Genomic DNA, 13,378 nt, shown 5'->3' with positions numbered 1-13,378 from the left:
TTTTTTTAATAAGAAATAGGCATTAGGAGTCCTGAGGGCTTGAAGAAGCTAAAGGAGAAAATATGGGCGAAAAGTGCTGCAGAAAGCTAGATCTTTACTGCTATGTAGCGATTAAATTGTATCTTTTCCTTTATTCAGTGACTCCATTCTAGGCTTTATCTACCAACATTTCCAACATTGATATAGAATTTAGCTATATTATCACCAATATGTCAAGTTAAAAGTGTCAAATAAAGTTGAAAATATGACAAATTATCATTATTTTATTTATTCAGGTGCGTGTATGCATGTGTCAGGGAGGCACACATACCATGGTGTATGTATGAAAGTCAGAGGACAATTTCTAGGTCTGTTTTCCACCTTCTTTGAGACAAGGTGTCTTGCCACTGAGAACAAACTTACAGATTGCAAAGAACTTTTACAGCAGCTGGCCCATTAGCTCCTGACTCTGCCTCCCATTTGCACAGGCATCGGGGCATCACAGTTGCTTGCATCAATTTCCATCTGGCTTTATGTGGGTGCCAGGGAACTGAACCTGGGCCAGTACACTTTGCAAGAAAGCACCTGAATCACCTCCCAAGCCCTTATCCATATTGTCTTTATAGAATTTTACTTCAATCTTTTTTTTTAATTGTTTGTATGTTTGTTTCAAGGTAGGGTCTCACTCTAGCCTAGGCTGACCTGATACTCATTTTGTAGTCCCAGGCTTGTCTTGAACTCATGGTGATCCTCCTACCTCTGCCTCCCAAGTGCTGGGATTAAAGACATGTGCCACTATTATGCTCCTATGTTTATAGGTATTTTTATAGTTTATTTTTTATTTATGTGATTTATTTCAGGAAAGGAGAATGGGTGTGCTGGTGTCTTCAGCCAATGAAAATGAATTCCAGATGCATGCACAAACTTGTACATCTGGCTTACATGGGACCTGGGGAATTGAACCTGGGTCCTTTAGCTTCACAGGCAAATGCCTTTACCACAAATTGATCTCTCCAGCCCTTTATAAATTTTAATAGATAGCTAGCCACATGTTTTAATGCATACAAATAACTGGTGGATCTTGGAATATAATCATGCTCTTTTTTAATAAGCATAAATTTAGTCATACAGAAGGACAGACTACATAAAACATAGAACACACGACATGAGATGGTTGGCCAACGTTAGACATAATAACATGAATCATGGAGAGACATCCTTTTAAGATTATAGTTACATTTTAAATTGGTGAGGAGTTAATCTTAACAGAGCAATAGCCAGTGGTTTGATTTTTTGACTTTTTTTTTTTTTTTTGGTGGCTTGTAATGAAAAAAAAAAGGAGGAAAGGTAAAAGGAAGGAAATACCCTAAATGCTGTTGAATGACTTTAACTTTTAGCAAAGAGAGAAAAATTAGATGTCCATATGTACAAGAAGTTAAAGAGGTGCAGTAAAGACAGTAGCTTCTTTAAGAGAGTAGAGTTTGTATTTGATTTAGTGAGATGGTTTAAATTTGGAGTGAGAGATGCTGTAAAGTCATAGCCAGAAGGCAGAACTGTGTGTGAGAGGTAGAGTTTTAGAAGGGGCAGGATTTTAGAAGGTTTTTGGTGACAAGGGAGAATTTGGTAGGTAGAACAAGAAGTACAAAAGGAAGAGTGGGAACTGAAAGAAACAAGCCCTGAAGACCACTTGCTATATCTTAGGAGGAAGTTATCAAGATCAATAAGAATACTAAAATAAAAAGTACCAAATTTAGGCCAGTGATAGCTATTAATCATGCTCTCTTGAATATACACTCAGGCATGTATATACTACAGACTAAAGACATGTAAATACTACAGGATAAAGTCAAAATAAAGAACATATCATATTTGAGTATCAGGGCCTCCTGGAGCTGCAAATGAACTTCAGTACACACACTACTTTGTGCACCTGGCTTTACATGGGTACTAGGGAATCAAACTCAGGCTTTGCATGCAAGTGCCTTAATGACTGAGACATCTCACCAGCTCCCTCACTTTCAGTAACTAAATAGTTCGTTTGGGGCTGCAGAGATAGCTAAGTGGTTGAGGGACTTGCCTGCAAATCCTAATATATTGAGTTCAATTCCCCAGTGCTCACATAAAGCCAGATGCAAAGAGTGGTCCATGAATCTGCAGTTTGTTTGCAGTGGCAGGAGTCCCTGGCACACCCATTCACTCTCATTCTCTTTTTGTCTCTCTGCACTTGCAAATAATTAAGTAATTAATTAAAATATAGTTTGTTTTCATTAAGGGGTCTTGTATGATGCCAAGTACCATGAAGACCATATTCTCCTTTGTTTTATGTGGGTTCTAGGCAATCAAACTCAGGTCCTTAGGCTTAACAGGCAAACACCTTAACCACTGAACCATCTCTCCAGCCCAGGATGATCTTTCAAGGTATTCCCTCCCATGTTCTGTCCTCTCATTCGTTTTGTACCCTCCATCCTCCTTGTCACAACGTTGATGGGCTCACCACCTTGCTAGCCTTGTGCAGGTTCCAGTAACCATGGTGGAGTCATGAATGCCCCAAGCTACTCCTAACCACACAGGGCTGCTCACATTCTTTCTGCCTAGCAGTGTTCGCTGAGTCCTACAGAGTGTGGGAAAAATCACTTTTACTATTAAGACATTCACAGCCTTGGATTTTCTGCTTTATTGGGGTATTCTTAATATTTTATTTATTTGCAAGCAGAGAGAGACAGGGGGAAGACAGAGAGAATAGGCACCCCAGGGCATCTAGCCACTGCAAATGAACTCCAGACTTATGCACCACCTTGTGTATCTGGCTTATGTGGGTACAGGGAAATCCAACCTGGCTCTTTTGTCTTTGCTGGCAAGCACCTTAAATGCTAAACACATTTCTCCAACCAAGGACCATCTTCTTTAAAGGTGTCCCCTCCTGTGCCACTGAGCCATCTCTCCAGCCCCAAGATTTCCTATTTCTAACTACTTTTCAGAAATTTTCACTCAAATGATTATTCTATGCAATCACAAGAGTGAGGAGTCATTTTTTGAAGTTTTACAAAATAGATAAAAGACGCTACCTCTTCACTACCTCTGTACACTACCTCTGTACTTCATTACCTCTGTAGTTTATTGTGAACAACAACAGAAGGTCAATTCATTATTTCATTCACTTTGAGGTAGAATTTCACTCTACTCTGGACTGACCTGGCTCTCAATTTGCAGTCCTGGCTGGCCTTGAACTCATGACACTCCTGCTACTTCAATGTTGCCAAGTACTCATATCATAATTGTGTGCCAGCATCAATACCAGCTTTCCCTTTATAATCTTAAAGTAATGTAAAACAGAATAGCAGTGAGTTTTATATGTTAATTTAAGAAAATTGTATTTATTGTTAAAATTACTTTATTTATTTGAGACAGAGAGAGTGAGTGTATGTGTATGGAGGCAAAGGCAGAGAGAGAATAGGCATACCAGGGCCTCTAGCCATTGCAAAGGAACTCCAGACTCATGTGCCACCTTGTGCATCAGGCTTTACATGGATCCTGGGAAATTGAATCCAGGTCCTTTTGGCTTTGCAGGCAAGTGCCTTAACTGCTGAGTCATCTCTCCAGGGCCTGATGAAGGATAATAAATCATACATGGATTATTTAAAAATGAGAGGATATGTGTCGGTTTTGTAGAAATATCCCATTTTGCATGAAGGACTTGAACTTTTGTGGATTTTTGTACCAGTGGTATTTTGAGGGGTACTAACAATCATCCTCAGGGAGGGTGTGGTCTCCCAAGTCTACTGCTGTGGTCACTGCGAACTGTCAATCATCCTCAGGGAGGACGTCGACACATGATTCTGTCCCTCATACTTGATGCAGTGCTGACAGGCCCATGATGTGCACAAAAACTGCACCCATGTCCTATGTAGAAGCAGTTCAGCATGAAGATATTAAAGCGTACTTGGGTAATAGCCCTAAATTTTCCACAGACATTGCTCAATGATCAGTGGAGGCAAAAATCGACCTTCCTGGAGTATAAAATAGACATCTCAGGGGAACCACATTGGAATAAGAACTGTTGCATTTTCTGCTTGATATTCTACAAATCTAACATCATAGACAATACACAGGAGTGTCTTGGGATACTTTTATGGTTAAATGAAAAAGGCATTGGAAAGTGGATAATACAGACAATTTATAACAGTATGTCTGATTTACCCCAATTATTCAGCTATCAATACATCCATGTATATAAGAATCGATCTACATCCTTACCCACCATATTAAATATGGCCTGTCTATGATCTACCTACCTATGTACCCATTCAAATGCCAATGCATTCATCCACACATCTATATTCCCATGCACACATCCGTTTTACTATCCATCCTTCTGTCTCTGCCTCTTTTAAACCAATTGATATCTATCTATCTATCTCTCATCTATCTACACACCCAAATGCCAACATATCCACGTACACATCTAAATACCTATGTACCAATCCCTTCATCTATCCACCCTTCTGTCTCTGTCCTGAACCCATTGACATTTATCTATCTATCTGCCTATCTATCTATCTATCTATCATATATCTATCTGCTTATATACCCAAATAACAGTGCATCCATGTACACATCTATATCTATCAATCCATCCACCTACCTGAATACCAATGTATTCATGTACACACCTATATAATCATGCTCCCATCCTTTCATCTATATCTTCTTCTGGCTCTGCCTCTCTCGAACCAGTTGATATTGATCTATCTCGACATCTATCCATGGTTCTCTCTAAGAGAAGGTAAGGCAAGCACAAGGTCACACATGCCCACTAGATGGCACAAGCATCTAGAGTTTGACTGCAATGGCTGAGGCCCTGGCATTCAAATTCTCCCACCCCCATTTCTTTCACACTCACTAAATATATATTCAGGAGGCAGAGGTAGGAGAGTCACAGAGTTTGAGGCCTACCTGAGACTACAGAGTGAATACCAGGTCAGCCTGACCTACAGCAAGACCTGAATTTATAAAATAGAAACAACAACAACAACAACAAAAAGAGTATTTTAATTTTTTCCTTGGCATCATGGTGCATGCTTTTGATCCCAGTACTAGGGAGTCAAAGGTAGTAGGTGCATGGCTGTGAGTTTGAGGCCACACAGAGACTACATAGTGAATTTCAGGTCAGCCTGGGATAGAGTGAAACCCTATCTCAACCCTCCCGCCCTGCAAAAATTAGGAGAGTATCTTCATTTAATTTGTGTTTCTCACTAGAGCCCAACATGTGATGGAGAGACTTGTTGAGTTTTGTGCCTAAGAGCTTTGGAAAATGAGTACTGGGAGACAGTGTGTGAGTATGTGAGGCTGTTGAAATTGCGAGTGACATGTCTCTGGGTGAGGGATGAAGAATGTGGGTGGCATCTGTCTGTGGGCACTGCTGTTATCAACTCACTTTACAAATTATTCAATATTTCCAGGCAAGGCACTGGATCTACACTTTACATTCCAAAATTAGTTACCATTTATCCAGAACCTTACCTCTTCCACAAACTCTCTTAGCATCCAAGACTTTGTTTTTTTGTACAGCCTGAAGCATTTCTGGAACTGCAGATGTCTAGTAAATTTCTAGTAATTCAGAAATAAAATTAAACACACACACACCCCCTCTGAGCTTTGAAGAAAAGAAGAAAATGGCACATTAGATACCAACTTGCTTACCTAGCAATAGCCATGGGGCATTAAAGAATTTAATCTAAGGGCTGGAAAGATGGCTTAGCAGTTAAAGTACTTCCCTGTTCCAGAGACGGCAAGCATGCCATTTCAGGATCACAAGGAATCAAGTGCTGAAGAGTTGCATGACACAGTTCCAGCCCAGTTATCTCTTCCTTGGAGTCCAATGTGGCCCCTCTATAGAAACATCTTTGGCTCTCTGCTCTATAGATATCTATGGTTTTTTGGTATAATGTTTGTCTTTTTCTGTCTTTCACTTGGTGTACCAATCTCTAAGTTTACTTTTCCAGCAAAAATGGATGTTAGAGCCTGGCACGGTGGTTTATGCCTTTAATCCCAGCACTTAGGAGGCAGAGGTAAGTAGATCACTGTGAGTTCGAGGCCACCCTGAGACTATTGCCAGGGTGGCCTGGACTAGAGCGAGACCCTACCTTGAAAAAAAAGAAAAAGATGTTAATGAAGTGTTGGTCAATGTATCTGAAAGATGCTGTGGCATAGAATTGGAAAAACAAGAAAATAGGTCAGAAATAATTGTTTTCTTTAAAGGCCTTAAAGGAAGTTGGGTATGGAGTACTGTACACTGAGGAGGAAACAATGAACCTCCTGGAACAGTATAAGAATTGTTCTATGACTAACTTTTCTGAATTGTGGCAATTGCAGCAAACTATGACTCTTTACAAGAATCCTTACAGGAAAAACAACTGAGGTCAGAAAGAGTTCAATTGGCAGGACCAAGGCCTTAGTATTGGAGGGACATGGATAGGGGAATTCAAAAGAAATGGTGTGTGGGGGGGGGGTAAATGTGTTTATTGGATCAATGGTAGGAACCCCCCACTTTGTGGTTGTTCTGTCTCTCAGCATTAATACAGTCATTGAAAGTAGGAGTTCAGGAAATTGCAAGTTCTTAACTGCATATACATGGGGAAAGTGTGAAAATAGTTAATCATTATAGGGCCCTGATGATTGTACTTGAGGTAAATAATTATGAGATTGTTTGATGTAAAGAAATAGCAAAGTTTCTATGAATTCTGTGGAACTGTACCTTTCTTGAAGTTTGCTGTTGCATGACATGATCAGAAAATAAAAGACTAAGGTTAAGAGCTGTGGCAGAAGAGAGAGAGAGAAAGAGAAAGAGAGAGAGAGAGAGAGAGACAGAGAGAGAGACAGAGAGACAGAGAAACTCAGCTGCTTTCAGCATTAGCCTGTCAGCTTGCACCAGAACTTGACTTCCAGTCATCATTGTACTGTTCCCTTTCACACCTCTCTCCAGGGACCCTCCTACAGGCTGGGGCTGGACCCCGGCATCCCTGCAAAGCTGAAGGCGGCTTGTTCAATTCTCCAGGACCCACGTAATCCACATGCACAAGGAGGTACATGAGTCTGGAGCTCATCTGCAGTGGCTGGAGGTACTGACATGCCCATTATATCTCTATCTGCTCTCTCTCCCTCTCAAATAAGTAAATAATTAAAAATAACAAAAGATATGGACTATTAACTTCCTTGACTTGTAGATCTTTGCCTAAATATTCCCAAGCGCCAATGTTAATATGGTAGTCCTTTCTAAAAACATTGTATTTATTTATTTTTGTTTAACAGAGAAGGTGGGGGGGAGAAGAAGATAGAGACAGAATGGGCACCCTAGGGCCTCCAGCCACTGCAAATGACAATTCTAGACACATGTGCCAGCTGTGTATCTGTCTTGTGTGTGTACTGGGGAATTGAAGCCTGAGTCCTTAGGCTTTGTAGGAAAGTACTTAACCACTAACCCATCTCCCCACTCCCCTCATGTGACACTTCTATCACAATGCCCATGTGTGTTATTCTGATGTTGTTTCCCTGAGCCTTCCTTACCATTATCCAGAAGGTTCATTCTTACAATTCTATCTCTCTCAGTTCCCTTCCACTCAGAATGCAATAAAAACCAATGGACAATAAAAACATAGACAAGAGGGCTGGAGATATTGCTCAGTGGTTACGGTATTTGCCTGCAAAGCCTAAGAACCCAGGTTTGATAACCCAGTACCCATGTAAAGCCATATTCACAAGGTGGTACATGTGGCTGGAGGCCCTGGTGTGCCATTCTCCCTTCCTCTCCCCCCACTCTCTCTCTCTCTAACAAATAAATAAAATATTTAGGAAAACGATATTTAAAAAAATAGGCATAGGTACATGACAAAAAGTCTCCAGGTATGTCCTGTCAACTTGTTTTTCCTTGAAAATGTTTACATAGGTAGGCCAGAACCATGGGGCATGGTAGAGAAGCATCATTAGATGGAAGATAGAGAAATAGACATTTAAGGGATAAAGGACAGGGCATTAGAATGAATCAACTGTTTTGTTTTGAGGGGAAAAAGAGCCATGATTTATTTATTTTTATTTTAGAGAGAAAAAATTTGTGTACCAGAGCCTCAGCCAATACAATCAAACTCCAGATGCTTGCACCACATAGTGGGCATTTGGGAATTTGAACTTGCCTCACCCTACGGTGTCTGCCTTACATGGGATCTGGGAGAGTCGAACATGAGTTCTTAGGCTTTGCAGGCAACCACGTAACTGCTAAGCTATCTCTCCAGCCCAGGAACCATGATTTAGAAAATCACTCCAGGCAAGCATCGAAGGGCCGCGGGAGGGGGGAAGGAGGAGGAGGAGGGAGGAGCGGGGCCACGAGGGGGGGGGGTGAGGAGGAGGAGGAGGAAGAGGAAGAGGCCTGGCGCCCAGGAGGGAGCAATAGAATTTCAAACTCAAAAAACCCGCAGGAGCAGCGCAGCTCCGTGCCCCGCGGGGCCGCCTCCCCTCCGTCCCTACCTCCCATCCGAGACGCTGCGGCAGCGCCGGAGCTCGGGCCGGGGCCACCACCGGATGGCGGAGTGGGGGTAGTACCGAACGATTGCGCTTCGCGCCCTGTGCGGGCTCCGGCAACCCCGCCATGTCACGATCCACCCGCAAAAGGAGTACAAATGCGGGGACCTGGTGTTCGCCAAGATGAAGGGTTACCTGCACTGGCCGGCCCGGATTGATGAGATGCCTGAGGCAGCCATGAAATCCACAGCCAACAAATAACAAGTCTTTTTGGGGGGGACCCATGAGAAGGCATTCCTGGGCCCCAAAGACCTCTTCCCTTACGAGGAGTCCAAGGAGAAGTTTAGGCAAGCCCAGCAAGAGGAAAGGGCCTCCTCTGGTTACCAGTCTTCCCAGAAAATCAGCAGAGTGGAAGAGCCGGAGCTGGAGCCAGATCTGGAAGCCCCCCAAGGGTGATGGCGATAAGAAGGGCAATAGGGAGGGCAGCAGTGAGGAAGAAGGGAAGCTGGCCATCGATGAGCCGGCCAAGAAGAATGAGAAGGGGGCGCTGAAGAGGAGAGCAGGGGACCTGTTGGAGGACTCCCCGAAACGTCCCAAGGAGTCAGAAGACCCTGAAGGAGAGGATAAGGAAGTGGCCACCCTGGAGGGTGAGAGACCCCTTCCGGTGGAGGTAAAGAAGAATGGCACCCCCTCTGACGCCGTCTCTGGCCGGGGGCCTCTGGAGGAAGAGGAAGAGGAGGAAGAGGCTGAGGCACCTGGCGTCAGAGATCATGAGAGCCTGTAGCCACCAATGTTTCAAGAGGAGCCCCTGCCCCGTTCCTGCTGCTGTCTGGATGCTACTGGGGAAACTGGCCATGGCCTGCAAACTGGGAAATCTTTTCCCACCCAACCTGCTTTTGACCTGCCCGCACCCTCAGGTCCCTCCTCTACCCCACGATCCGATCCCAGTCTGGGCCATGCCTTTTGTGCCCTGAGATGAGGTGAGGCCATTGTGTCTCCTGCTTAGACTTGTCTCCCAGGGCTTCTGTTGGGGGTCTAGGCTCCTATTTCCATTTCCTGATTTCTCCCGTCCCACACAGGCATTCTATGCTTTGGGCTGGGTTGGGCCAGGAGTGGAAGTGACTGAGCGTAAACTCCAGTGTGTGTGTGTGGGGGGGGGGTTCCAGGTGGTTTCTCCTCAGCTCCTGTCCCCTGTTCCCGTAACTATTGTCCCGTCTGCCTAGATTCAGGAAATAGGGGACAGGTGTGGGAAAGGGCCTCTGTTCTATAAATTCTTATTGACAATTCCCATTCTTCTTTTGCTGACCCCAGGAGTTCTGGGAGTAGTTTGTCATCAGAAGACTTTGAGGCTTCCCAGTTGTTAGGGCCAAGGACCTGGAGAGAGCTGACACCTGAAGGGCTGACTCACCTATTCTGTGGGAGCTTTGAACATCTAACCCTCTTGAGGTGGGGTGACCTAGGGAAGGGACCCTGCTGCCCTCTTCCTTCTTCCCACAGTGCTCTGCAGTCAGATAGATCACCCAGACATAAAGACACATTTTTTAGAAAATGTTTTTATTTAATAAAAGAAAATTCCAACAAAAAAAAAAATTAACCCCCAGCCCGCTGTGTGCTCCCCATTCTGCTCCTTCCTCCACCATAGCCCCAGGTGCTGGGAGGCACCCTTCTGTTCTGGGCTCAATGTCTTTCTTCTCCAAGCTGAGCTGGGGCTTGCCTCATGCTCCTTCCTTGCTGGCAGGCTGCCCTGCTGTCTGGAGCTTGATGACTTTTCTCCTCGCTGGGGCTTCAATGTTCCTCCAGTCACCCCCACACTTGGTCCCCTTGGTATTGTCTCCCATCCAGTTTGTAGCTCACTGGAAGGAAGAGGGAAAGTGACCCTGCCAGCCTCTTCCTGGTGGCTCAGACATGCTCTTCATCTTGTCTCTTGCTCCTGCCCCTCCCTTGGGCTCTGAAGAAAAATGCTGACTAGCTTTGGACCTTTAGCTCTGAGAACCATAGACAGTTTCAGTTTCAGTAGGAAAATAAAACCTGTTGATTACTAAAAAAGAAAATCACTCCAGTGAGCTATAGGAGATAAAGAAATCAGATGAGGTCATAGAGAAAGAAAACTTTCCCCTGTGCTTTCATCCAAGAGGACTGAAGCTAATTTGACACCAGGAGAGGGAGGATGCTGAAACCCACCTGTGCAAGGGCGGCTGAAGAGAGAAATTGATAAATAAATATTTGTCTAAGAAAATCCCATGTCTTTTTTGCCATTTTGTGCAATGTGGGATATAGAGGTAGGTGCATTTGTGAGTGTGTTCTTTATACATAAATTCCAAGAGCAAAAATGTTACATCTTGGGCTGGAGAAATGGCTTAGCGGTTAAGCTCTTGCCTGTGAAGCCTAAGGATCCTGGTTCGAGGCTTGAGTCTCCAGGACCCACGTTAGCCAGATTCACAAGGGGGTGCGCATCTGGCCTTCATTTGCAGTGTCTGGAAGCTCTGGCACGCCAAGTCTCTCTCTATCTGCCTCTTTCTGTCTCTGTCTGTTGCTCTCAAATAAATACAAAATTTTTTAAAAAATGTTACATCTTGCTGGGTATGGTAGCACATGTCTTTAATCCCACTACATGGGCAAGAGAGGTAGGAGGATTACCATGAGTCCGAAGCCACCCTGAGACTACCTAGTGAATTTCCAGGTCATCCTTGGCTACAGCAAGATTCTAGTTTAAAAAAGAAAAAGAGTTACTACTTTTTAAAAATATCTTTTTTTTTTCCAAATTTTTCTGTTTTTTTGTTTTTTTTTTTTTTCTTATCAAGGTAGGGTCTCACTCTAGCACAGACCCACCTGGAATTCACTATGTAGTCTCAATGTGGCCTCAAACTCTCAGCGATCCTCCTACTTCTGCCTCATGAGTGCTGGAAATAAGGGTATGCACCACCACGCCTGGCTCCATTTTTTTTTTTTTAACTAACAACTTCCATGATTATAAAAAATATCCGATAGTAATGCTCTCCCTCCGGCCCCCACCTTTCCCCTTTGAAATTCCATTCTCCATCATATCCCCTCCCCCCCTCAATCAGTCTCTCTTTTATTTTGATGTCATGATCTTTTCCTCCTATTATGATGGTCTTGTGTAGGTAGTGTCAGACACTGTGAGATCATGGATAACCAGGCCATTTTGTGTCTGGGGGAGCACGTTGGAAGGACATTCTTTCCGCCACCTCTTCTGCAATAGACCATGAGCCTTGGAAGGTGTGCTAGAGATATTGCAGTACGGAGCACTTCTGTCACTGCCATCTTAAAAGAGAAGATTCTCTACCAAAAGTGAGAGTAGCATTAATATAAGGGTATTAAACATTAAGAGAAGTGCTTACTAGTTAGTTTGATAAGCATAGTATATACATTTAGCCAGACAGCAGCAGACATCAGAAAACAATGGAAAGAGTACTTCTTGACTTATTTCAGAAGGCCTGCATAATCTTGTTTGCCAAATCCCTCTCATAAACCTTACAAGAAAAGAAAACTTCTGGTCAATATCTCTCATGAGCGCGCGCGCGCACACACACACACACACACACACACACACACACACACACACACACACCCCTAGGGCTTATGACTAACCCTGTTTTAAGTTTTCAGTATCAGGGATGTATTCCCTCCCATGGAGCAGGCACCCAGTCCAATTAGACGGCAGTTGGTTTCCACCATTACAGACATGCCACTATTGTCCTTGTTGCCTCATTTGGCCTGGCTAGCAAAATATAAGGCTTGCAGTGTCCACTGTTGAAGATCTTCACTGGTGATTTCTCTTTCTCCCATTGAACTGCATGCAGAATGGCTTCTTTCAGCTTTCTGTCAGCTGGTCTACATGGAGGAGGTTATCAGCTCAGTTCCAGCAAGATTTTTCAGTGGCCTTGCAGCCCAAGTATGTGGAGTCTTCAGCAATAGGGTCTTACCATCTATTACCATCTATTCCTGGTGGGAAACCCAGGGCCTCGGCAATAGCCTATAACGTTTGGGGGCATCAGGGACCTCCCTGCCAACAACTCACTGGTAGGTATCCCATCCCCGGCACTGAAAATTTTTTAGCAACAATCTACTGCTCCTTAGTGTTCCATTATCCAAAAAGTAGGTTTCCATATGATTTTTTTTTAAATTCTCTTAGATTTTGATTAGCCTTCTCTCTACCTTTCCTTTACTCAATCTCTTCCCCTGACCTCACTTGGACCTTTTCACCCCCATTAATCTGTTCTTCTACTTACATATATACAACACCATCCTATTAAGTAACCCCTCCCTACCTTTGTCTTCTCTTTATATCTCTTTTCTAGCTTACTGGACTTTGCTACTGAGTTTTCTTCCTACCCATACAGAAGTCCAATCATCTGTAGCTAGGATGCACATATGAGAGAGCACATATGGCATTTGGCTTTCTGGGCCTGGGTTACCTCACTTAGTATAATCCTTTCCAGACCCATCCATTTTCCTACAAATATCATAAATAAAAATTTCTATTTTTATTATTTATTAGATAGAAAATGGGCACACCAGGCCCTCCAGCCACTGAAAACTATCTCCAGATGCAATCGCCCCCTCATGCATCTGGCTTTACATGGGGACTGGGGAATCAGGTCTGGGTCCTTAGGCTTTGCAGACAAGTACCTTAAATGTTCAGCCTTCTCTCTAGCCTAGGATTTTTCTTGAATTAGTTAAATGAAAAAGAAGGTGTGGGAGCAAAATTACTCATCAAGCCACAGCTGTTATCAGCTCCATACCCAATATCCTTAATCATCACTTCTTTGACCTCACATATAGGTGAAAAGGAATGGAATCTAGCATTGAAATCATTCAAATACATGTGGAATAACCAAGTAAGAAATAGCATATGGACTGGAGAGAA

General features: G+C 43.5%; 1 pseudogene; it reads left to right on the top strand.

Annotated features, from left to right (window-relative positions):
- The first annotated feature begins 8,640 nt into the window (after positions 1-8,640).
- On the top strand, positions 8,641-9,375 carry LOC123457347 (annotated as a pseudogene).
- Positions 9,376-13,378: the final 4,003 nt, after the last annotated feature.

The sequence above is a fragment of the Jaculus jaculus genome, unplaced genomic scaffold (genome assembly GCF_020740685.1).
Source record: "Jaculus jaculus isolate mJacJac1 unplaced genomic scaffold, mJacJac1.mat.Y.cur mat_scaffold_37_1_1805170_arrow_ctg1, whole genome shotgun sequence".
Lineage (NCBI taxonomy): Eukaryota > Metazoa > Chordata > Mammalia > Rodentia > Dipodidae > Jaculus > Jaculus jaculus.
This window is presented reverse-complemented; position numbering and strand designations above follow the sequence as displayed.